Genomic DNA, 22,795 nt, shown 5'->3' on the forward strand with positions numbered 1-22,795 from the left:
CGATGAAATTTAATTAGTTGACATTACGGACGTAAAGTGAATGCAATAAGAACCAACTACTACTCCACTATTTGTTACGAATACGCATCTAAAATCCAAGCACGACTTCCAACATATGAAATTAACGGTTCAAACATGTTACTAATCATCAAAAAGTATGTTAAGCATCAAACATGTAATTATATAACCATTCAACAATTTTAGTTTTACGAAAAAGCTCTTGTAACAGTGCTACTCGATCGAGTATATAGGGTACTCGATCGAGTGCCCGCTACTCGATCGAGTGTCTTGGTTACTCGATCGAGTAGCCCTGAGATCAGAATACCTCAAATCCGTCACACCTGCAGCTACTCGACCGAGTATGGGCCACTTTGTCGAGTAACCACATGTCAAACCTTAGAGAACACCTGTCATAACACCACATTTGCATATATAAACGTCACATAACGTGAGTCGGGATGATTTCCCGACCCCCAAAATCCTGCAACAAGGTCAAACTAGCAAATCCGGCCTTATGGCCATCCGTACAAACCAAAATAAAAGTTCTAACTAACAACGACTACCATCGTCCAACACCATCAACTATAAACAAAAGAAGGAAAGAGGAGTATCACTCCTACTGCTGCTGCTCATCCATCATCTCATCTCCGCCACCATCTCCTCCCGAGGTGCCTGCTCCAGACGACCCAATACCCGCATCAACCCCTGCTCCAGCTCCAGGACTCACATACCATGGGGTCAAGCCACCATAAGCAAAGGACTGAGGTGTCCCCCAAGCTGACTGATCCACCCCGTAAGAGTGGAAAACCCCACTATAGTCCCCAACTCCACTCCACCACACTGGATGCGGTCCCTGGGTCCCAATCCCCTGGGTGTACGCCATCTCATGCATATTCCGGAGTGTCAAAGTAGATGACACTCTCTCTGCCAAGTAGCTCGAACGCGTCTCCGGGGTGTCGAGGTATGGGTTACAGGGAAAAGGGTGCTGCTGCGGTGGTGCTGCCAGCCGTGGTCTAGTCTCTGCTGTCCTCTCCCTCACTCGCCGAGGTCCTCTCCCCAACCTGGGTCTCTCCTCCACCACTGTCACATTCTCCCCCTTCTTCGGCTCGGGCATCACCTGAAGGATCGTGTCATCGATGAGGTATGTCTGCAACTGCCGGGGCACATCATCCTCCTCCTCCTCCTCATCGGAGTCAACAGCTACCACCACCGGGTCTAACGGCTCTGTCGGTGGGAGGTGCTCAGGAGCCGGGATCCTCATCCAGCTCATACCCCACACCCTCCAAGCTAGGCCACCATCAGCTAAAGTCCTCAACCATTTCAGGTCGAGGTAGTAGTCTCTGTCCATCGTAGGCACCGGTATAGATAGAGGCACGTACTCCGAAGAAGCCTCAAAGGAGGCTAGCTTTTCAGCTAGCCAAGTGGCGATAGCACCACAACTCAGGTACCGGGTGGTAGAAGTAGCCATCAAAGCAAGGCTAGCACACACCATGGCGGGAGCATTAAAGACCACCTTCTTGGTCCGCTCCGGGTTCAGATAAGACATCAAAAGCAACAGTTCATGATTGTTCAGCTTACTCATATCCGACCTCTCATAAAGAAGGTTTGACAAAGAACGAAGGAAGATCCTCAAAGTAGCATGTTGAACGTCATTAATCAACATGTTGCTGGAGGTGGGAGCTGGCTTTCCGGAAAGACAAGGCATAAGGCGGCAAACACCGCACTCAGAAGAAATCTCACTGATGGAATCCTTGGGAGGCTTGGCCAACCCAAGGTGAGAAGCAAAAAGGTCCATGGTCAACAAGAAACTTGTGTTCATAAGACGGAACTCAACAGTTTGTGCAGCTGGCTCGTAATTAAACGAGCTCATAAACTCCAAGTTAAGAAAAGGGTAGGAATTCTTCCTCAACCGATACAACTCCATAAATCCCAAAGTCTCAAAGATGTGACGGACATCCGTCTCAATTCCCAAGTCCTCAAGAAGTGTGGTATACACACAACGGGTAGGCCTCATTTTGCGTTTCTGTAACGCCACAAATCGCTCTCTGTTTAAAGTCTACAAACACCACCGAAGGGTATTCCGGTACAGCGGGTACCACGGGTCCACTACCTTCCCCAACTTCGGGCTGTGAAGCCCTCCCCCTCTTACTCTGATGGGTCCCTATGTTTAGTCTTGGCATCTGTTCAAGCATACGGTTTAAACAAACTTGCATAGGCACTTAAATCACATAAATTACACAATGGAACGTATAATACTCATCTAGGTACACACCTTCACCAACAAATCCCAAATTAATACATAAATTCAGTTTACAGTAACTCAGACGATCTTTATAGCTGTAAAAAGTTTAACATGATAAACATAATCTACTCGGTCAATTCGGATACCATGGCATGGCTCAAATGTTACTCTATATATATATAGACCTGATAATCATGTGAAATATTCATATATGTTCATAAAAAGGCAACTTAAAACACGTCATTATCAACCTTCAACATTAGAAGCAAACAACTCAATTAGACTAGTCAGACGGTCTCTACAGTTGTAACAAATTGACATATTCACCAAGAATTAACATCACCATTACCATAAAAAAATTTAACTCTCGCATATTCATTCATATCCAACACTAAATTTTAAATAAAGGAAACGAATTTCAATTTGGGGCACTTTTAAGACGGAGTTTTAAGGCAAGTTTTAAGATCGAAATTACCAAAATCCAACCTTCCACATGGTATATACAACATATAGTACTCAATTTCACCATCCAACATGTAGATAACAACCAAAATCAATTTTGATTTTTGAAAACCCTAGAAAATTCGTCCCCAATTTGGCAATTTCTATTCTATTTTTGGAGCAATTAATCATCAACAATCATGAAAGGGAAGCATATGAATCACATTACAACAATTAAAAGCAATGATTCGCCCATATGAATCGAAATTTCAGTTAATTATACCATTCTAATAAGTTCAAAGTGATAAAACATGCAAAAAGGGAAGAAATTCATACCTTGATTAGATAGGAAAGTAGAAGAACGAAATCAAACAAAGAAAGTAACCCAAATTAATCACCACAACCACAAGAATATAAGAGTTTTGAGAGATTTAGGGCTTAGGGTTCGAATGGAAGAAGAAAGAATAAGAAGAATGAGAAGAAATACGGGTTTTAAGAAACCCGTAAGAACCTCTGCACTGTAGCCTACTCGATCGAGTGTCTTGGGTACTCGATCGAGTGCCCTCTACTCGATCGAGTAGGTGCTATTTCGTCGAGTATCTGCAGAAAATTTCCACGTCCCGACGTCATAACTTCCTAACTAGATCGAGTGAGGTCTACTCGGTCTAGTAAGCACTCGCACTCGGTCAAGTAAGGTTGATTACTCAGTCAGGAATACGAGATAAATTGGAGATTCCTGCAAAAACAATATCGCGTGTCGATTCCAAACTATGTTCGGAATTCGTCACTAGTTATCATACTCACTCATGTATTACCATTACTACTCAAGCATATCGTACCGTCTCATCAGATAAGATTTATATCATGTTACGCTACAACAAATTCACACAACACGGTTTACCTGTTACCGAGTCATTCATATACACAATTACATCATTGTATCATATCTAAACTCGTCTTACCACATGGCTACCAACTTATTCTCATGTTAATGTAAAACACATAATTAGCGATAATTATTCTTCTATATGACATTCAAATATACTATTATCATGTTCCAATTTCAATCATAAACAAATTATTCTACACAGATTGATCATTACACAGCGGAAACTTTCAACCATTAAACATTGTACAAAAGCATCGCTACCTGCTATTTCTCATATTATGACTCAACACTTCTTTAACTATCATCACTATAGCTACCGTAGGACTTATAGACTCATATAGGATCACCGTTACCAACAACCTTAAGCAAATACCAACATAATCACTTCTCATATTACAGCATACACTTCCACACTTTTCACGCATTTCTATTAAATAAAACCTTTTACGTTTTTCATAAACATCGCATAAGCTCACTAATTCTACCAAAACTTCACCACACACAATCCAAATGCAACTATCATGCCCATACCAACGTTAACAAAGACTCAACCACGGATAGTTCCGACGCAATCAACATACACATTAAACATACACAGAGACTCAACATTCCCATACCCAGTGATTGGCTTAAGTACAATGGGGCCAATATTTTGAAATGAGGGCGCCTACTCACCCAAAATATAGCATCAGCTGGGGCTCCCATTACACATACACCAGGTTCATTTTATTAGACTCACTACGTTCATTAGGTTCATTTGTTACAGGTTCCAAAATCGTCGCTCTGATACCACTTTGTAATACCCCCATATTCAGAGGAACCTTAACTAGGCCTTCCTTAGCATATAAGGGCGTTACCATCTCGGTTGCCCGAGGTAAGTAATCATCAAAAGTCGATAAAAGAACAATTATAGTTATATTACAAGCCTTACAACCAACTTAACAAAATAAAGATACAACTCGTGAGCTACACACGATCTGTATCGAAACTCGTTAGGACTCATCTCGCCAGGACTCCAGCTATCAACGACAGCAACACCTGCTATGACTTACTGCTCACCATAAGGGATCACGGCAGACACATAAAACAACAAGACAACAACACAAGGTCAGTACTGAGATAAGACATGACAAGACCAACAACATCTATCAACACAACACAGCACAATCAGTCACACACACAATCACACCCACTCCAACCAATCTCCGTCACCGACTGTCCACTGGATCAGCCCTGCCAATGGGGGACCGCAGCCGTACCCACCAAATCCCCGCTCATCATACCGAGCGATAACCCTGTCCCATTAATGTGCACATCCCCTCCCGTGGCGGGTTCCACGGAGGGCGAAACTAGGGCGTGAAGCCACTCCCGCAAGTGACTCCACTCAGCCGAGGATGCACCTCGAGAACTAGAGACAAACAATCACAAACAGCTGCAATACAACGACAACCAACAAACTGCAAACACCAACCGACTACCGCATATACGCTGCCACACAAACACAATTACAATACAACAACCACGACACGACCAACGACACACTAGACCATCCACAGAAACTGAGTAGGCGAACCTACCTTTAAGCGACTGCAACGATTCCATGTCCACACACGCAACATCCAGCAACCAAGCAACACCTATAAGTATAACACAACCATCTATCACTACCAAGCAAACCCTAACTGAAAACACAGGGCACAGATGCTGATGATGACATAGCTACATGAGGAGAACTGGCAAAGGACCGCTACCCGACTCAAGCTATGCATTCCTAATGAATAAGGACCTTCAAAGGCTTCCATGGAGGTTATATGGTGAAGGGCAGGGAGAGAGACGACCTAAGGATCTGAAGGAATGAGGCGGAAATGATTTGCGGATTTAACAAAACACGATTATAAACCCTCGCTGAAAACCCGTTACTCGATCGAGTGGCCCCTACTCGATCGAGTATCTAAGCTACTCGATCGAGTAGCCTCTACTCTATCGAGTACCACCCCTAACTCAAAGCACAAGATAAATTTGGTACGCACTTCTAAGGACTATTACCGCTCCCAAGGTCAGTCAACGCTGGTCAACAGGTCTCTAAAAGGGCGGGTATTACAGCGGGTGGCAATAGCACCACAACTGAGGTAATGGGTTGAAGACTTGGCCATCAAGGCCAAACTGGCACACACGATGGCCGGGGCACTATAAGCAACGTGCACCACTCTGGTGGGGTTCAGGTAAGCAACCAAAAACATGACCTCGTGTGAGTTAATCTTACTCACATCTTTCATATCATAGAGCAAACAGGTCAAGGCCCAGAGGAAGATCTTCAAAGTCACATGCTGAACGTCGTTAATCAACATGTTACTCGAAGTAGGGGCAGGTCTACTAGTGAACAAAGGCATGTAGCCACTGGCACCACACTCAGTCGGGACATCTCTAAGATATCCCTTCTTGGCTCGTGAAAGCCTCAGGTGATCGGCGAACTGGTCCAGAGTCAGGTAAAAACTAGTGTTCATCAACCGGAACTCTACCATCTTCTCAGCCACGTCATAAGTGAAGGCACTCCCGAACTCTAATGTCAAAAAGGCATAAGAGTGTTTCCTCAAGTGATATAGCTCCTCCAAACACAGAGTCTCAAAGATATGCCGGACATCTACCTCTATTTTGATCGGAGCCATTTGGTGTTCACAATTAAACATATGTGGTCGTTGGTCAATGGTCGATACAAAACACAATTTATACTTCACAAACAACTCTACAATTAGTAAAGAGGCAAGTAAAGGTCGGATCCCAAAGGACGGGTATTGAAATGAAGATTCTATTGCAACTAGTGGTGTCTAGGGGTGTCACGAATTGGGTTGATGTAGAAGGTCACTAAACTAGAATAACAATGAAATAAACTAGCAAGATAAATGAAATAAGGGGTGTAAACAATTGATTAAAAGCACTAGGGCGTCATGGGTTCATAGGGGATTCATGGGATATGATCATACAAACATGTTCTCAAATTATAAGCAAGCAATTATTGTTGTGATGGATCGAGTTGGGTTATGTCTTACAATCCTAGGAAAGTTTGGGTCCCGGAGCCGAATCTCTTGGATTGTACAACACCTACAAGTCGACTTAATCTTCCCTACTCAACACATGCATGGTCTAACAAGACTCGAGTTGGGTTATGTCTTACAAGTCAAGTTGAAAGGATAGAAGATGATAGTAAATGCAAGGATTCATAGGCTTAGCATTTCATCAAATATAACATGTGCATGTATTAAGATCAAAACAAGCAAGCAAATAAGATATGAAAGCATATTAATTTAAGCATGAATCATTCCCCATGTTGGTTTCCCCTAATCACCCATTAAACCCTAGCTAAGAGACTACTCACTCATTATCATATTGATCATGCTAGAAAGGTTGTCAATCATACTAACATAATGAAACATGATGAATAAATGAAAGTAATTAGCAATAATTAAAAAGGGATTAAGAGATTATACCTACTAATGATTCCAATAATAAGGATGCAAAGAATAATAGAAGAGCTTGATGATTGATGGAAGGTTGTCAATCTCCCAATAAACCCAATAATCTTCTAATTACCCAAAATAAATGAAGAACAAGAGAGAGATTCAAGAACTAAAACTTGGATTAAAACTAGATTAATATTTGATTACAATGTTGAAGAGAGATTTGATTGATATTAACTACTCTAAATATTGATAAGAAGAACATGCTCCTCTAATTAGACTAATGGGGTATTTATAGTGAAAATTAGGGAGGATGCATTAGGGTTAACTAAGGGCTAAACTAGTAATTACACTTTTTAAGTTGAGCAAGGAGCCTCCGGGATTATCCGAGAGAAGGGCTTCTCCATTTCGTAGTTAGAAGAACGAAGCTATGCTGTGCTGTGATCCGTGCGGCTGGGAGTCGGGACGGCCGGATCAGGGTGGACGATCCGAGCGGATCAAGGAACAAGACGCTCGGACTGGGCATGGGGAATCCGAGCGGATTCCTGGTGAGGACGCTCGGATTGGCGAGGACGGACGGATTCTCTACAATCCGTTCGGATTGTAGTTCAAAGAACTTTCCTTCTTCTTTTTCTTCCCTTTTCTTCACGAATTCCTTGGGGATTTCCTTGGGGACTCAAGGATCCTTTTCTCAACAATGCTCTTCTACTATGCTATGTACAAAGGCCTTCTAGTCTTGTCTCTCCTTGATGCTTGGTCATTGAATACGATCAATTTAGCCTCGTTTTGCCATGAAAATGCAAGATTCTTACTCCTTTCCTACCAAGGGATCAAAATCTCAAAGAATATGCAAAACAAAGAACTAAAGATAAGAAATGACCCAAATAGGCACTAAAAAGCATGGAAACAATGGTAATTTGGGGGCTAAATATGCGCTAATTACGGTCACATCAAATATCCCCAAACCGAACCTTTGCTCGTCCCGAGTAAAGAGGTGACAAAGACTAGGACCAATACTAATCTAACCTAATAATAATAGCCGATATGAGACAATTAGCGGGTCTCACTCCGCCCCTTCAACTCACAACAAGACAACCATGAGGTAGGATGCCTTCTTGCAAGGCAAGGTGGGTCTTGCCAAAATGGCGACACATCCAAACATTAGGCACACAAAAACACATAATGGATGCATCTACAAAAAAGAATAGCCACTTTCCTCATCTAAGCGGCGGAAATTATCTACAAGGGAAGCAATTCAAGGGTACACAATCCTTCCTAGATGCAATTTGTTCAAACTACTAAGCCTAGAAGGATACCAATAAATCACCTCCAAAAGGTGTCAAGCTAGGGTACCTTTGTCCTCAATCGTTAAATGCTTTTGTCAAGAGTGAACTCCCTATGGTGTTAGAAACACTGGAGGATCGCGGAATTCCCCCTCTTGCCTAGACAAGAAGAAGGGTCGTCCCCTCTCTACCATGCACAAAAATGGATACGATGGATAAAGGGATCGATAGATATTTGAGTTTCACTTTGGGAGTTTGCTTTCATTTTTGTTTTCCCCCCAATTTCATTGGCATTTGACATTTGAGAATACTTTCTTTGCCATTTCTTTTGATTTTTGGCATTTCAATACTTGACAACTTTTTGCGTTTCTTTTTGAACATTTTCAAAGTCACCCCAATTAGTAACGAGGGTGCCTTGTATTTGAAGCTTAGGAGTCTATTTTTGCTCCTCTTTTCTTTTGATGCATTTTTGCAAACTTTTTCTTTTCTTTTCATTTCATTGAACTCAAATTGATTTCTTTTTGTGCCCATTCCCTTTGATGACAAAAATTTATGGTAGAACATGGATGAATGATGGAAGTATGCATGGTTTCAAGGGTCACCTTGGAATAAACGGTAGCCAAGGAGTTATCACACCACAAGGTACTCTTGACTCGGCCTTAAACCATGGGTCAAAGGATACTAGCATGACACATCCTAGGGTGTTTTACAAGCATTCTAACAAGCAAAGTCTTAAGAATAAAAAGCATCTACTAGGGCCTATATACACTTGTCAAGCTTCCCAAATAGACGGTTTCGCAAAATTTTTCTAACATGCAACTACATGCCATGATGCAACTAACATATAAACATCCTAATGCATATGATTCTACCAACTAATATGCCAAATAAACTAAATGCAAGTCCTAAATTCACATTGTTTTAACCGCATCAATCAAAATAAAGCCACATAGTCATTAACATAAAGAGGAAAAAGGAAATTGGAAAGATCATACCATGCGGTCTTCAATATCCTCATGTCTCGGATGTGGCGTAGTCAATCAATGTGAACAAGGATGAAACAAACACAATATATACAAGACAATATATCCAAAGGAAATGAACTTGTTTTTGGTTTTTTCAATTTTTCAAATTTTTATGATTTTTGAAATTTTTCAATTTTTATGGTTTTTGGATAAAAGTTAAGTGTTAGAATTCCCATCCCCACACTAATATGGGCATTGTCCTCAATGGCCAAAATGATGGAAATTATGCAAAATGATGCATGATTTTCTATACTAAATGCAATTCTACACTAAGCTATACTACATGATGCATGGTTTTTGTTATGACGGAGAGGATAATTTAGATTACCTCCCGTTGCGTATGCATTAACTTCCCCAAACCAAGTAAGACACTATTGCTAATGTCAAAGCATGGGGAAGTTCATGCACATGCTATGCTATGCATGAGACTAGATTGTCATTTTGGATTTTCAAAAATGGGAACAATAAGGAACACCTCAATGGAACCGAGGTGTGAGTCCTTTGATGTTGCTAGGACTAAACCAATCAATGATCAAAATGAAATAAAGTACAAAGAGATATAGACAAACCATGGGAGAGTAGGAGTCTCCAAGGCTAGTCTTCCATCATGCTATCATCATCACCACTTCCCTCATGAGAAGTGGTCACATTGCCACTTTCCTTGGCACTTTCTTCATTGCTTTCTTCATCATCATCTTCACCATCTCCTTCTTCATCTCCACTTGCTTCTTCCACAATGTTATCATCAAATTCTTCACCATTTCCAACAACCTCATTGTCTTCCACCACGTCCCTAGATGCACCCGGAAATAAGGCTTCTTTATCCGCCCAACTAGGCAAAGGACAAGATGGATCAAGGAGTCCTTGCCTAGCTAGATGTAAGAGGGGAGGATATTGAGCCAAATAGGCATTCTTCCGATCTTCATAAGCTTGCTTGTGCATGGCTTGCATTAGAAGAGTTACATAATCTTTTCCAATTTCAAATCCTTGCGGTTTGAACTCTTCATAATCATGGGGGTAAGGTGGTATAACAATGGAAGAGGAGGGAGTTTCATGATCACCCTTTTGTTGTTGAATGATGTACTCGGCGTCCTTGGATAGGGGAAGTAAATAGTTGGTCCGGTGGACACTAAGACGGCAAATCTTTGCGGGTAAAGTGAATGATCGAGCCTCACTAGTAAGCCACCCAAACTTGGTATCAAGGGGATTGTGAGCAACCCACTTAAACTTGTTAATCAAGGTGGACATATCAATAAGATGGCCACCATCCTTAGCCTTGTACTTGCTATCCTTATTGAAATTAGGATCAAAGTGCTTGGCTAGGACCGTGACTAGGCCGCCATTAACAATTACGGTTTGACCCTTCTTCCCACTATCTACATGGAGCCATCTATCAACCAATAGCCTCAAAGAATTGTAAGGCTTGGTATGAATTCTTCCAATATTCAAAGTTGATTCAAGGAGAATAAAATCGAGTCCCGTAAAATGATTGGTGTCTTTCCTAGCAATTATGGTATTTCCCACAACTTTGTGCCATACTCTTATGCCCGGATGATGGACCAAAAGAGCACGACAAGCTTTAAAATCTTCAAATTTCTTCCCGGAGATTGCCTCCCAAAGAGGCTCGGGATCATACTTCCCATATTGCTTATAAAATTTATGTTCATCGCTAAGACCCAAAATTTTACCCAATTCCGGAAAGGTAATGCGTCTACTAGTGTTAGCTAGACGAAACTCAATATTTTCCCTATTCTCAACTTTTGTCACTTTTAAAGAACTTAAGAATTCCAAAACAAGGGAGGGGTATGTTACTTCCTTCATTTCAAACAATTTCTTCAAACCCATGGCATTGAAAAAGACTCTTGTTTGCTCAAGAACACCTAACTTCTCTAAAGCATCTTGACATATGAATTTGGTGGATTGGATTTGTTTCATAGCAAACTTGACAAATGTATCTCTATGGGCATCGGAAATGAAAGTTACCTCCGGATAATGCAAGAGTTGGTTAATTACCGGAGTAGAAGGTGATGCTTCCATAGAAATTTGTTAAGGTGGTTGCACTTCCAAGCTTGGTGTTGCTACCACCATTGCCATAGCTTTCTTCATTTGTAGAGCTTTTTGCCTTTGAGAGAGAGATGTAGTCTTTGGTGCCTTTGCTTTTGCTTTTGTTTCTCCCTTTGTTCTTGCCATTTGATGAGCTAACCAAGTAAAGAGTCAAAAATCTTCAATTTGTAGAATGCCCAAATTGATTTTGAAGGTGAAAGGCTTTGCCTTTATAAGAACAAAAATCAATTCAAAGGTGAAGATTTTGTGCTTGGTTTTGATTTTTGATGAAGATGGAGTGATTAATTTGTTGTTTGAAGGATGGTTTGATTTGATTTTGGTGAGTTTTGATGAGGGTTTTTGTTTTTGAGATGGAGAGGATGAGGGTTTTGATGTTATGGGTAGTGTTTATGAGTGAATGAATGAATGAATGAAGGTGGGGGGGGGGGGGTATTTAAAGAACTCGACAATATTAGGACGCAGGCGCAATCCGTGCGGATTAGGCGCAATCCGTGCGGATTCTTCAGCTTCAAATTTTAAAAAATCCCGCCTAGAGACGGGCGGATTCTGGGGAATCCGCTCGGATTCTTCGAGATGAGACGGGCGGATTCTTGTCAGGACGGACGGATTCTTGTCCAGAGATTTTTCTTTGTTTTTCTTCAGCCTCAAGACAGGCGGATTATCCATAAGACGGACGGATTCTGTGAGACGGGCGTCTTTCCAGAAATCCGCTCGGATTCTTCAACAGACAAGAATTTTGCAGTTTTCAGCACAGCCCAAGACGGGCGTCTCCTGAGCAGGACGCTCGGATTTCTTCAGACGGGCGGATTATCAGGAATCCGCTCGGATCCTTGTCCTTTGTTCCCGGATTTCCCCTATCATTCTTTCTTTCATTCTTTCAAATCTTGTGTTCTTCATTGTGGGGGCACTACTAAGGCATGAATAGCCTAGGCAATTGCCATCCCCACACTAAGGTAAAGCACTACACATCAATTTAAAATCATTAGTCCCTCCCTCACTTCTCTCTTTTCATGACAATTATTTTGATCAAAGTAAATAAAATCCAAAAATGACAAAGATGCAATACAAAAATTAAAAAGTAAGTTAGGGAGTTAGAAATATTTACAAGTGGTGGTTTAGGGAGGACTCCACCAAACTCTCATTCTTGATGAGATGTCAAGGGGGCATGTTCAAGGTGTTGTTGATGTTGCTCAACACCTCGAAGAAATAATTAAAAGCTTGTTCATTGTTGTGGTAGAGGTCCTCAATAGACCGTGGCCCTTGTTGTTGATCATGATCGATGGCATGCCCAATGTAGGGATTAAAGATCCCTTCAAATTCGTCGTCCCAAAGACCACAAACTTCATTGAGTTGATCATTGAAAATCTCTTGCTTGGATGGAGACAACTCTCCCAATTTCTTCTTTTGGCCAATGAGGCCATCATCTTCTTCCTTGGTTGATTTTTATGAGCTTTGCAAGCTCTCCTTGCCACAATTCACTTGCTCTTTGAATGGAGCATCTTCAATTTTCTTCCTCCATTGGAGTTCCGATTTCTTCCTTTCATCTTTTCGGCTATAGTGATCGATCATGAAACATGGCTCATGCAAACGAGGAGCTCTCATGGTCTTGTCAAGATTAAAAGTTATGCTTTCATCTCCCACTTCTAGAGTGAGCTCTCCATGTTTCACATCAATCACCGCACCCGCGGTGTGTAGGAAAGGTCTTCCTAAGATAATCGGAATGTTGGAATCTTCCTCCATATCAACAATGACAAAGTCCACCGGGATGAAAAACTTCCCATTCGCACCGGGACATCTTCCCATATCCCTAATGGTGTCTTCGTCGATCTATCGGCCATTTGAAGAGTGATATTGGTACATTTAAGCTCTCCCATTCCCAACCTTTTACTTACCGAGTACGGCATGACACTCACACTAGCCCCTAGATCACATAAGGCTTTGTTGATCGTTGTGTCGCCAATGGTACACGGTATTGAGAAGCTTCCCGGATCCTTTAACTTTGGAGGTGAACTCCTTTGAAGTATTGCACTACTCACCTTAGTGAAGGCGATAGTCTCAAGTTTCCGGATTGACTTCTTCTTTGTGAGGATATCTTTCATGTACTTTGCATAGGCCGGAACGTGATTGATTAATTCCGTGAAAGGAATTGAGACTTCTAAATTCTTCACAATTTCCATGAATTTTCCAAGTTGATCATCAAATTTGGGCTTGGCTTGACGACTTGGAAAAGGAAGTCTAACCACAATGGGCTCCTTCTCTTTGGCTTTGTCTTCATTTTTCTTTGAACTTTCTTCTTTCGATGATTCCCCTTCTTTGGGACATTGCACCACAACTTCATTCTCACTAGCTCTCACAACTTCATTCTCAACTTGCTCCTTTGATTGCTTCATATGTTGTACCACTTCTCAAGTGAATGGCACTAACCGTTTCATGTCTAGGGGGATTACCTTGAGGCGGTAATTGCCCCTTTTGCCTTTGTGAGTTTGAGGATGCTAGTTGGGTCAATTGTGTTTCCAACATCTTGGTGTGAGCTAGAATGTTGTTGATGGTGGTATCCTTTGCTTGGCTATCCTTTTGCATTTGGGTGAAAAACTCTTGTTGATTTTTTTGCATTTGAAGGACCGCTTTTTGGACATCAAAATTTTGGTCATTGTGGTGATTGTATGGATTTTGATTTTGGTAACTTTGGTTTTGATTGAAAAAGGGTCTTTGATTTTGATTTCTCATGGGTGGTGGAGTGTATGTTGGTTGAGGATTTTGGACATTTTGGCTCTTGTATGAGAGATTTGGATGGAACTTGGTATTTTCATTGTAAAAATTTGAATAAGGGGTGCCACTTTTGTAAGCTTGGAAAGCATTAACTTGTTCGGTCGTTCCCCTACATTCACTTGAGTCATGACCCAAGGTTCCACAATTCTCACATATCCCGCTTGGGATTGATGAGGATGCCGTCATGGCATTGACATGATGCTTTGATGATTTTGAGTTTTCCTCAAGCCTAGCCATAGCTTGTTCAAACTTCAAGTTGATTGTGTCAATGTGAGCACTAAGTTGAGCACCCAATTGAGTAACGGTGTCCACTTCATACTTTCCTCCTCTAGTAGCCTTGCGAGGCCTACTATATTGCGAATTATGGACCGCCATTTCCTCAATCTTGTTCCATGTTTGATTGTCATCAACTTCGGTGAACATTCCATTTGATCCCATATTGAGAATGTTCCTTGAATCTTCATATAAACCATTCCAAAATTGTTGCACTAAAAACCATTCGCTAAGTCCATGGTGAGGACATGAGCGACAAATACCTTTGAACCGCTCCCAAGCTTCATACAAAGACTCTTCATCCCTTTGCTTAAAACCCGTAATTTGAGCTCTTAGCATATTGGTCTTTTCCGGTGGGTAGAATTTTTTGTAGAAAGCTAGAGCTAACTTCTTCCAAGAATCTATTCCAAGAGTGGCCTTATCAAGGCCCTTCAACCATTGCTTTGCGGTGCCGATTAACGAAAAAGGAAATAAGACCCATCTTATTTGGTCTTGAGTCACGCCCGTTTGAGAGATAACTTCACAATAATCACAAAATGTTTCCATATGAGAATGAGGGTCCTCACTAGGAATTCCCCCGAATTGGCTCCTCTCAACTAGTTGGATGAAGGCGGACTTGGCAATAAAATTACCGGTGAGATGTTGTGGGGTAGGAGTACCATTTGGTAAATCCTCCTCGGTGGGTATAGAGTGTGACGAGAATTTAGGCATTGTAGGTGGATTTTGTGGGATATTGTTAAATGGGTTCTCTTCTCCTTCTATTGCGAAAGGATTGACAAACTCACTAGTGGGTTGAACAACTTCACCAACACCTCCCAAATTCCTCCTAACAAGTCTCCTATTATTCGTCAAGGTTCTTTCGATTTCACGGTCAAAAGGTAACAAATCTCTTTGTAACCTTCTAGACATGCAAAATATCAAACAACTAGAAAACAATTAGAACAATCCTTGAGGAGTTTTACTTCCCCAAGGTGAAAAAGACACACTAATAACAATAAAAGAAATCTTAAATCAATTAAACACCGTCCCCGGCAACGGCGCCATTTTTGATCGGAGCCATTTGGTGTTCACAATTAAACATATGTGGTCGTTGGTCAATGGTCGATACAAAACACAATTTATACTTCACAAACAACTCTACAATTAGTAAAGAGGCAAGTAAAGGTCGGATCCCAAAGGACGGGTATTGAAATGAAGATTCTATTGCAACTAGTGGTGTCTAGGGGTGTCACGAATTGGGTTGATGTAGAAGGTCACTAAACTAGAATAACAATGAAATAAACTAGCAAGATAAATGAAATAAGGGGTGTAAACAATTGATTAAAAGCACTAGGGCGTCATGGGTTCATAGGGGATTCATGGGATATGATCATACAAACATGTTCTCAAATTATAAGCAAGCAATTATTGTTGTGATGGATCGAGTTGGGTTATGTCTTACAATCCTAGGAAAGTTTGGGTCCCGGAGCCGAATCTCTTGGATTGTACAACACCTACAAGTCGACTTAATCTTCCCTACTCAACACATGCATGGTCTAACAAGACTCGAGTTGGGTTATGTCTTACAAGTCAAGTTGAAAGGATAGAAGATGATAGTAAATGCAAGGATTCATAGGCTTAGCATTTCATCAAATATAACATGTGCATGTATTAAGATCAAAACAAGCAAGCAAATAAGATATGAAAGCATATTAATTTAAGCATGAATCATTCCCCATGTTGGTTTCCCCTAATCACCCATTAAACCCTAGCTAAGAGACTACTCACTCATTATCATATTGATCATGCTAGAAAGGTTGTCAATCATACTAACATAATGAAACATGATGAATAAATGAAAGTAATTAGGAATAATTAAAAAGGGATTAAGAGATTATACCTACTAATGATTCCAATAATAAGGATGCAAAGAATAATAGAAGAGCTTGATGATTGATGGAAGGTTGTCAATCTCCCAATAAACCCAATAATCTTCTAATTACCCAAAATAAATGAAGAACAAGAGAGAGATTCAAGAACTAAAACTTGGATTAAAACTAGATTAATATTTGATTACAATGTTGAAGAGAGATTTGATTGATATTAACTACTCTAAATATTGATAAGAAGAACATGCTCCTCTAATTAGACTAATGGGGTATTTATAGTGAAAATTAGGGAGGATGCATTAGGGTTAACTAAGGGCTAAACTAGTAATTACACTTTTTAAGTTGAGCAAGGAGCCTCCGGGATTATCCGAGAGAAGGGCTTCTCCATTTCGTAGTTAGAAGAACGGCTATCTTTGTCTTGTGATCCGTGCGGGCCGGGAGTCGGGACGGCCGGATCAGGGTGGACGATCCGAGCGGATCAAGGAACAAGACGCTCGGACTGGGCATGGGGAATCCGAGCGGATTCCTGGTGAGGACGCTCGGACTGGCAAGGGCGGACGGATTCTCTACAATCCGTTCGGATTGTAGTTCAGCAACTTTCCTTCTTCTTTTTCTTCCCTTTTCTTCACGAATTCCTTGGGGATTTCCTTGGGGACTCAAGGATCCTTTTCTCAACAATGCTCTTCTACTATGCTATGTACAAAGGCCTTCTAGTCTTGTCTCTCCTTGATGCTTGGTCATTGAATACGATCAATTTAGCCTCGTTTTGCCATGAAAATGCAAGATTCTTACTCCTTTCCTACCAAGGGATCAAAATCTCAAAGAATATGCAAAACAAAGAACTAAAGATAAGAAATGACCCAAATAGGCACTAAAAAGCATGGAAACAATGGTAATTTGGGGGCTAAATATGCGCTAATTACGGTCACATCATATTTTCAGATCCTCCAAAATACTCGTGTCGATGCACCTAGTGGGTCTCATGCGGCGACTCATAAACTCTACAAAAGCATCCATTTGCTTAAAATAAGCAAATATTACCTTAGGGTAGTCAGGAACTTGTGGAACAGTAGGCCCCTGACTTCCTTCCCCTACCCCAGGCTCAGCGGCGCGTGACCTCTTGCTTTGGCGGGTTGCAGCTGCAGCTCTCGTCATCTGTTTCAACATGGTTTTAGCCACACATTGGGTTTTACAATATTAAAGTAAACTTTCCAAATGATTCATACGGAGAAAAATAACAATTAAAGTGAATTTATTCGCCGAAACAAGTAAAATTTTGAGACAAAACAAGAATTTTCCCCTTCCCTTTACTCTTATAATTTTATAAAAAGATGCTTTCAAATCTCCAAAACACCAAGTTTTCACAAGTGGTAGAAGTAATTGGACCATATTCTCTCAGAAGTCAACTTCACAAATCGATTATTATCACAAAAATTGAGGCAAAATTTCAGTTTTGGGCACTTTTAAGACGAAGTTTTAGGACGAAATTTTGGAGGAAATTAACCAAAATCAAGCACTAAACACGATATTAGTAGTATTCTCTACTCTATTTCGACCTTTAAAGATGCAAAAGATGAACAAAAAATCAAATTTTAAGAGTAAACCCTAGAAAATTCGGTTCACATATAGTCACAAATCGGTTCAATTTTGCAATTTCTAACATCAATAACAATGATTCAAGGTGATTCCTATCAAAATCTAACAATTATAATGCAAAAACTTTGGGTATAAAACTGAAATTCTAGAAAATTTCAACACTAACATGCCTCAAATTGATTTAAAATCAAAGAAGAGAAGTAGAAATTTACCTTGAATAAGTTTGCAAATGGATTGAATGAATGAACTAGGAGGATTTTGGAGGAAGTCAAACACAAATTCACCAAAGTTTTATAGGGAGAGAAATTATATGAAGGTTTTTAGGTTTTTGAATGAGGTAAATAATAAGAAGAATGAAGGAATTGGGGTTTGTAAGCCCTGAAAAATTTAAAGAGCCCGTATTACCGTAGCTGGGGTACTCGATCGAGTATCTGAGGTACTCGATCGAGTAGCCTCTACTCGATCGAGTTGAGCTTGCTCGGTCGAGTTTTGATGTTGGCAGAATAAGCATGGATTCTGTTTTCAATCAAACTCAATCGAGTGACCCACTTGCTCGGCCGAGTAAGGCTTACTCGGCCGAGTCGACCCTTGTACTTGGTCGAGTAAGTCAAAACAAGCGACAAAAGATTACGAATTTGATTGGTCGTTCCTGCAAAACAATAAATCGTTCGGAATCTAAGGTATACTTAGAACTCGACACTAATTATTTACATATGATTACTATCGATTAACATTACCTTGCGTATAACACGATTACCCTAATCAAACATTACTACTCTTATTCTACTACATTCCAAACAACATACGATTCAATCCGGCCATGTCATACTTTAACTCACATATCTAATTATAACAATAACAATTTTTTACTCATACTTTTGCATTTCAATTCTACAGATAACAAGCTCTTAAATTCACATATGCGTTCATATCAATTACGGCATTACACTTATCCACATATCAAATTTTACAACACTACCTTGCATGTTCATGTAATCTATCAATAAGGCAAACTTGCAAACCATTACCAACTTTCACGTCACCACATATCCTCATATATACTTCCCACACACCTCACCATTCATCAACATACACTTACGCATACCCAACTATACAAGCAAATTGCACTTTCCTATTTTATCACTTGCACACACAAGACATCATCTCCTACCCATCTAATAGATATATCTATTTTATACACTACACACACATACACACACACACACACCATTCCCGACTCGATATTCCTATTTAGAGTGGATGGCTTAAGCATGTTGGGGCCAGGATTTTGGAATGAGGGCGCCTTCTCACCCAAAATCAAGCAATTTCAAGGGGCTCCCAATATACATACACGAGGTTCATTTTATTAGACTCACTGCGTTCATTAGACTCATTGGTTACAGGTGCCAAAATCGTCGCTCTGATACCACTTTGTAACACCTCCATCTACCAAGGAGCCTTAACAAGACCTTCCCTAGTAAATAAAGGCATTACCATCTCGGTTGCCCGAGGAATAGTAAATATCATAAAGTCAATAAAAGAACAATTAAGTTTATTATAAGTTTAACTCAATAAAAGAAAAGGTACAACTGATAACAACAACTATCAACTACAGTGATACTATCCATATCATGACTCAGTGATATACTCGTCCCTCCAAAACACCCAGCTAAGCTCCAGATATCAAGACATGCTAAGTCTGAATGCTCACCATAATAGACCACGGCAGACACAACACAAGGAGAAACACACACAACACCACACAAAGTCAGTAACTGAAGAAATACAAAACACAATGTACGGCATACACAACCCAACTCCACCTCCAATCACCCATCAGTTGTCTGACTACCCAAAGGTAAAGTCCTGCCAGAATATCCATCGTAACAGATATTCCACACCGCCAGTGGGGAACCGCAATCTTTCCCACCTAAGCCCCGCTCATCTCCATCGAACGCATAACCCATGTCCATTAATGTGCACATCCCCCTTGTGGCGGGAACCACAAGGGGCGAATCAAGGGCGTGAACCCATTCCCGAGATGACTCCACTCAGCCGAGGATGCACCTCGCGAACCACAGACAAACAACAACAACCAACCACAATACCAATGTAACAAAACTAATACTAACTAACAACACAACCAACATACCAAACAATCAACAGTACTAGGTAGGAAAACCTACCTTTAGCAACCAGAAGCAACACCGCATACAACCATATGACGATAAGCAACCACCATAACCATCTATTACAAACAGTATGGCAAACCCTATTACTAACAAACACCATCACAAGCAAAACCAAGGAAGACGATGTTGATGATGACTTACCTATGCTCGGCGTTCCGGCGACAAGACCGCTACCCGACTCGTGCCTTCCATCCTATGGTATCTCAAATCATAAAAAGAGTCCAAAGATGAAGGTTGGTAAAGGAGAGAAAGGTATCGACGATTAGGTGTAGGAAGAAATGAAATGAAACCGATTTTGGGTTCACGGCCTCACGATTTATATTTTACCGCTGAACTCGACTTATTGGATTGAGTATGGGACTTACTTGATCGAGTGGCCTCTACTCGATCGAGTCACTGGGCTACTCGATCGAGTAGCCTACGCTAGATCGAGCTTCCTAATCCCAAAGGTTATCATAACGTAAGATCGGACTAATAAGGTTTACAGAGTTCTAGACATGTGTTTAAGGTCAGTCAACAATGGTCAAAAGGTCCCTAACGGGGCGGGTATTACATCAAGTTCCATGAACTCCAATATGGTTTGTGAAAATTTAGAAGTATCTTGCTGATGTTACTATATTTTTCTTTCTTTTCCTAGGGCCGAGGTATTTGTATCATGTACTTCCATTTCTAAGACACCTCAATTTGAAGATATAAAGCCTACATATCTAGCATTTGATCAATTCTTAATTAAAAAGTTTATTAAAACCACACAAAAGAATCATAATAGTAAAAATAAATATTAACTTAAAAAAGGCTTTAAAAATCCCGTGATACTCACGGGATACAAAACTAGTTTATTCAATTATACTCCGACCTATTTCCTATATCCTTTACCTATGTAACATCGAAACGAATACAAAATGAACACTTGGCATGACATCGCATTAATAAATTTAAGACACAAGACCATTATTTAAATTTAATAAAATATATATTATAGTTCTAGATGTACAATTTTATTTTTGTAAAAGTATTTAATATTAAATTTGAAACTGCCTATCTATAACTTATTCTCATTTTTCACTTAAACCCAATTTCTAGTTAACTAATCTCTTTCAACATCTCATTCCTCGTGTTATGGCAAAAATTTATATTTTTTACACTTGATGACGTGGCATCACATCATTGGTTGAATGGAAGAGACATGGATTGCTAAGGTGGTAAGAATGGGTCAATTAGTTAGAGAAATGAGAGAGCAGGTGGTACGGCTTATGATGTGAGCGGTTCAAATTGGTTTGATCAAGACATGTGTTAGTTGAACAAGTCAATTAACCACCTCCTACTTAGATGAGGTAGTTGCTATAAATCAGGAGCAGAATCTGGAGGAGTGGGAGGAGCTGAAACCCTAAGCTAGAGCAACTATAAAAGGGAAGCTAACTATCAGAAATATCATCTCATCCCTTACTCATGCAAGTAGTATAAAATACAACGACATTTCCATCATCATCTCACACTATATAGTACCATCACCATCGTTGATCCATATCTACCCAACAACAGTCTTATTTGATAAAAAGGCTAAAGATTAACCTAATTTTAGGATCTTGAGTAATGTGAGAAGGCTACCTAAAAGGCTAAAGATTAATCTCCCAAATGGTGAATGTGTTGATGTGACTCACATGGGAGATGTGGAACTCTCAAATGGAGTTAAATTCTTGAATGTGATACATGTATCCACTTTTAAACATAATCTCCTCTCTATTCAAAAGACAATAACTGTTATGAATTTTTCAGGATTATATTACACATGATCAAAGGAAGAGGAAGAGCAGTAGATAGATTATATCGCTTAGGAAAAATGTTAACCATTTGAAAAAACACAAACTGTTTATGTAAATCGGTTAATCGAGTATTCAAAAACATATGGAAATGACATAAAAGGTGGAAATATATAGTAATAAAGAAAATTGGTCTTACAAGGAGCTCGTTTCATAAAATAAAAATTTATATAAAATCAGGGTGTATTTTATTGGACCATCCTATAACATTGGACAGACCCAAAATAATAACATCCCTAACCTTTACGTTATAATATGTTTGAGTTTTAGTTTTTGTAACTTTAAATTTTGATAAAGAATACAAACATATATCTATCCAAATTATCAATTTAAAATATTATATTAACAAAAAAATTCATTATTTTATTTATGTATTATGTAATTTTGCTAATTGGCCCAACCTCCGCAAAACTGTCATTGTTTCTAGCAGAAGAGGAATCAATGGAGTCCTTGATATCCATATTAGCCACTGTCACAGGAAATCCTCCAGCTCCAACTGCTTCCTATCCACCATTTATACCCCCACCTGAGCACCTCTTCTTGGCCAACTGACTAAGATAATCCCTCGCCTTTTCAATAGAAGTAACAGTATCTCTAGGCACAAGACACTCAGAAACCTGAGAACAACACTTCCTCTTCCTAGCAGTAGCAATAACTTCCTTATTCTCTTCAGCAAAACTTGATTTGTAATAACAATCAGCCAGTCCCAGAAACCCGCCAGAGATGGTTGCTACCTGTCTGCCTTCATCCATCACTGCAACCAATTTAGAAGAAAGAGTTCCATAAGATGGGAAATCAAATATCTTAAAGGTCCCTGCTACAGGTTCAACCCCATCTACGCCAGCACCCATAATAGGTTTCTGCACATCATCCCCCAT

General features: G+C 40.2%; 1 non-coding gene across 1 annotated transcript; it reads left to right on the forward strand.

Annotated features, from left to right (window-relative positions):
- The first annotated feature begins 14,673 nt into the window (after positions 1–14,673).
- Positions 14,674–14,780, forward strand: LOC141602980 (small nucleolar RNA R71). Its single transcript, XR_012524882.1, has one exon. It is a non-coding gene; the product is annotated as a small nucleolar RNA R71 (small nucleolar RNA).
- The last annotated feature ends 8,015 nt before the right edge of the window (positions 14,781–22,795 follow it).

Source organism: Silene latifolia, chromosome 9 (genome assembly GCF_048544455.1).
Source record: "Silene latifolia isolate original U9 population chromosome 9, ASM4854445v1, whole genome shotgun sequence".
Classification (NCBI taxonomy): Eukaryota; Viridiplantae; Streptophyta; class Magnoliopsida; order Caryophyllales; family Caryophyllaceae; genus Silene; species Silene latifolia.